Source organism: Lactuca virosa, chromosome 8 (assembly GCF_052849685.1).
Source record: "Lactuca virosa cultivar CGN04683 chromosome 8, Lactuca_virosa_CGN04683_v6, whole genome shotgun sequence".
Taxonomy (NCBI): domain Eukaryota; kingdom Viridiplantae; phylum Streptophyta; class Magnoliopsida; order Asterales; family Asteraceae; genus Lactuca; species Lactuca virosa.
The window spans coordinates 40,669,105-40,674,036 of NC_136433.1; the positions used below are offsets into that span (position 1 = coordinate 40,669,105).

The following is a 4,932-nucleotide window of genomic DNA, read 5'->3' on the forward strand; positions in this document are numbered from 1 at the left end:
TCTTTTCATTTAATATTGTAATGATTTTGTATATTGCTAGTCTCGTATACAAGAACACTAGATTAATGTTTGATATATTAAAATATTATAATAAACGTTTCTCATGTGTTGGGTGCTTCTTATTTGCCATGTTTTGAAAACCGGACCGTACCGGTCGGTTCAAACGGGAACCTGTCTCACATCCGGTTCTTAAAGGCAAAAAAACCAGTATTCATGTGAACCGGTAAAAACCGGTCAGGTTGAACGGGTCAAAAGTGAATGAAAGTGGTCTAAAACACGAAGCCAAAAACTGTTTCCCGTTTGCGCGTTGCCTGTCCTCGAGTCACACGATATAAAAATCCAAGCTTTAGATAAAACTTTCTCCTCATCTTCGTTCCAAGCCGTTCCTCGTTTTTTTGTAGCTTTTCATTTTGATTGCCTTCTTCTAGATGGTTGTGTTTCTTGGACCCGTTCGTCTTCGTCATTGTCGAGGTTTATAGGTTGAGATTGAGATAATGGTACTTGAGATAGTTGTGTTTGGAATCGTTGATGTTGAGAAGTTTGTGGTTCAAATTTTTGAAATTGTTGAGGTTGCGAAGCTTGGGGTTACAATTGTTGAAAAACTTTGAATTGTGGTTGACTGAATTGTTGTGGTATTTGTTGTTGGAAGTAGTTTGGTTGATATGGAATGTTGGTAAATAGAGGTTGTTGTTGAATTGGGGATGTTAACATTTGCATGTAGTTAAGATGTTGATAATGATCATTTGGAGTGTTTTGGGTTGTGGGTGTGGAGTGGTTGAGGTATTTTGATTTGAATCCATACTTTCAGAAAAAAGATAAGAAAATATAGAGAGATTTGAGTGGTTTTGAAGTGTGAAATGGTTATAAAAGTGTTGGTATTTATAATGTAAGTGTTTGTTTTAAATATCAAAAGTAATTTTTTTTATATACATAAAAAGCATTCAACGATGGTATTTGTGACCGTTTGAGATAAATGGATTTCATTGGCCGTGATAGTAGTAAATCTGTATCACATTTACGCCACTGTGGGGCGGTCCTTCCACATAGGCCATTACGCGTAAAAAACTATTCCATACCCTATGGCCTGAGCACGTACAACCATTCAATTTTTTATCTCTCCAAAAATCAAAACAGAAAAAAAAATAACGGTAAAGTTAGATATATTATTTCACAAACTGAGATATGAGATACATATTACATACCAGCTTCTATGTGGATACTTAGAAACATGATGTGATAGCTGAGTATATATATGTTCTTAGCATACATATATTCGTGAGGATTTATTAAGAAATATTAAAAATTCATAAACGAAACAAAGCATATATTGTAGTCTCACACAAGATATATCACCTTTTTCCAGAATATTTGGCTCATATATTCACTTCACTTAGTTTGGTTAACCTCACTTTCAACCCATGCTTCATCTGAAGTACTATTGAAGCACTTGGGCATACAGGGTGACCTTCTACCAACTCAATGTGATAATGATAAATGATCGTAGAAGCCACTATCTTTAGCTGAGTGAAACTCATGTCCTTACCAATACAAGTCCTCGGCCCACTATTAAATGCCGAGAACTTGTTAGAAGCTTCATGTTTGATTCCTCCTTCCTTTGAAATCCATCTTTCAGGCTTAAATTCCATGCAGTCCTCTCCCCATATCGTTTTCATCCTTCCCATGCCATAGAAATATAGCATAATCTTGGTGTTTTGATTAACGTGGTGGCCACTTGGAAGTATATCTGGTTGTAATGGAGTTTTGTGGTTAAAAGGAACAGGAGGGTAAAGCCTCAAGGCTTCGCATAGAGCCCCATGAAGATAAACCAGTTTGCCTAACTCTTTGGAATTCCAGTTCTTCTGATCTTTTACTTTCACCTGCAGAAACGTTTGAATCTCCTCGCGGATCTTGTCCTCTACGATAGGATTTTTTGTAATGAGATAGAAAAACCATGAGAGAGTTGTGCTAGTTGTATCTCTCCCAGCACCAATTAGGTTCATTATGGTTTCTTTTAAAAACTTGTTGGGGTCTCCACTACTTCCACTTTGGTGTTTGAATTCTCTAATCAATGATGCTAATCCAAAATGTTCCCTTCCGTGTTCACTTTCTGTATCAATACTACAAGACTCATGTTGTATTCTAGCTAAGCACTTGCACACGAAGTGATCAAAAGCATTAAATGCTTCACTTAACTTCTTCTCATTCCCCATTCTAAGTAGTTGTTGCAATTTCCAAAAAATTGGAGGCGTAAAATGCCTGTACAATATACTTTCTTCAATGTCTGATAACGACTTCTCATAAGGAAGGAAAGGGAAATCAAGAGACAAGCTTTTTGGGTCAAAGGCTAAGAGCAACGTGCATATAGTGTCAAAAGTGAACCTTTGGAATATATCCTGCAAATCCATCTCCTTGCCTGGTTTGCAAATAGATTCTAACACCGGTAAAAGCCCTCTTTCCACCTTATTCCAAACAATCGCTTCGAAAACACTTTGAAAGTTGGGTTGCCTAAAGAGGGACATGGTGGTTTTGCGCTGGATCTCCCATAAATGCCCATCGACATTAAATATTCCATCTCCGAGGATATCAAATATTTTGCGGAATTTTGGGCCTTTTGGATAATTAGAGAAGTTCTTGTTCAAAACATGGTGGATATCTAATGGGTCTGTGGTAATAAGCATATCCATGTTAGCGAACCAAGGTCCTCTAAACATGAAAGTACCACCACTACGATTTAGAATCCTGGTGAGTAAATCATGGAGTCGATGCAACTTTGTGAGGTGTTTAGAAAACGCGCCAAGAGGCATCCAATTTCTATAGGGAAAGATTTTTAGGTTTTGAGGTTTGTAATGAAAAACTAAAAAACAAAGGAAAATGAGAATGGCCAAAGATTCAAGGAAAACCATATTGAAGAAATGCAAAGATATATAGATGAACTTGGATGGTACAGGAAGGAGATTAAGCAATATAGTGGTATATATAAAAAAAAAGCTCACTGCAACAATTTCCTGCACCATTAATTTTGAATAGCAATTGAACAACTAGAAACATATCTAAAAGTACAATAAATATGTGAAGTTAATGTATGTTTTTCTTCTTTATTCATAGAAACGTGTGTAAAAAGAATTATCTTCATATTTATAAAGAATCTAAAATAGTCTACATATTTTATACGACGACGACTATCTTTGACGCACATAAACTACTTTAACATTTGAGATTATTATGGTGGAGCGTTTGATGAGACCATAAACTAGTTTAACATTTGAGATTATTGTGAATGAAATATATATTAATTAATAATTAAAAAAAACAGTGATAAAAGGGTAAACCAAACATTTTATTAAAAGAAAAAAAATAAAGCTAACTAGATTTTAGGGATCTCATTCAAATCCATAAATAAAAAACTATTGATAAAAAATAATCCCGAATTTTAGAAAAGTACATTAAAAATAAAATCATTCTTGAAAGAATACATATTTTTTTTTAAATAATACGGTCACTATTGAACGATGAATACAGTAAATGAATAGAGTTTTTTTTTGAAAGAGTGAAATATTTTCATAGAATAAAATACAAAAAAACATTCTTTAGAACTAAAATACATCCAAAAAATAACGTTCTTAATTATCTATGAATGTGATATTATTTTGTAATGTTTAGATCTTTGTTCTTTCTTTTTTGATATATTCTTGTAAGAATCACACGTGGTGTAGTTGGTTGATGACCAAAAGCGGGTGGTGGCGATGGCAAGTCATGTTGATGATGATGTCCATAAACACGTGATTCTTAAAAGAATATGAATAAAAAAAATATTCTTGAAAGATTAACTAATATATTTAAAATGTTCTGTAAACTCTTATATTTAATTAGTCTTTTTTTTAACATATATTATATCTAAAATGTCACAAACAAACAAACAAACAAAAATATAAATACAATTATGTCAAATCTTTAATTTTTGTAAATAAAATAGGAAAAAATTATTATCTCATAAAATTTATATTTCATAAATGAATTGTCATTAAATATTTAATAAAATTTGTAAGAAAATAACAAATATTTAAAACTAAAATATATTTAAGGGGACAAAATGAAATATGATTAAAGAATTAACGGTTAATTAGGATGTAGGATGTACTAAGCATCAAAGTATATTGATCATTTAATATATATTTAATGGACAATAAAAATAAATAAATGAATTGTATGCATTAATGGTTTTAAGTGATTCATAAAAAAACAAATAGTAATAAACTATAAATAAAGATCACCATCATACATCATTTCCCTCATGCCACCAAACCCATTTTCTCATTCATGTGAAATCCATCTACTTCAACCGAACCAATCTAGACACCTACAACACAACCTTCAATAATCTCCTATCATCGATAGACATCGACGACCACAATTTAATTTCCTTTCGCATCACAGCCAAAACTTGTTCATCGTTAGAATACGATCAACATGATTTAACCATTAGAGATGTTTTAATCTAAAAGGTAACATATAAGTTTGTTTGCCAAACACGACCTAAATGATTGTATAGCGGTTTCTCCTTATATGCTTGCGAAGGATTTTATACAAGGGTTATTGATATTGTTTTTGCTAACGATTTATTATACATCTATCTAAATAGTACGATTTATGAACCATACTCTATTTCCTTTGGGAGTCCCAACATGATTTGTTGAAACTATATTATATGTGTAAAAGAACACATAGTCCTATAAAAGAATATGGAAACCATTAAACATGTATCATATATGTAGTTTCGTATTTGTCTGTTGTCACTTTTAGTTTATAGCGGTAAACATCTTTTATGGCAATATGTGAACACATGTAAGTGTAATTGAGGCGATGAAACGTCCCAAAAATTAAGGCAAAAAATTTCAATTTTTAAAATAATAAAATCATCATTCAGAACATCTT

General features: G+C 32.4%; 1 pseudogene; it reads right to left on the minus strand.

Annotated features, from left to right (window-relative positions):
• Positions 1–1,206: 1,206 nt before the first annotated feature.
• LOC145133577 (alkane hydroxylase MAH1 pseudogene) lies at positions 1,207–2,933 on the minus strand (annotated as a pseudogene).
• Positions 2,934–4,932: the final 1,999 nt, after the last annotated feature.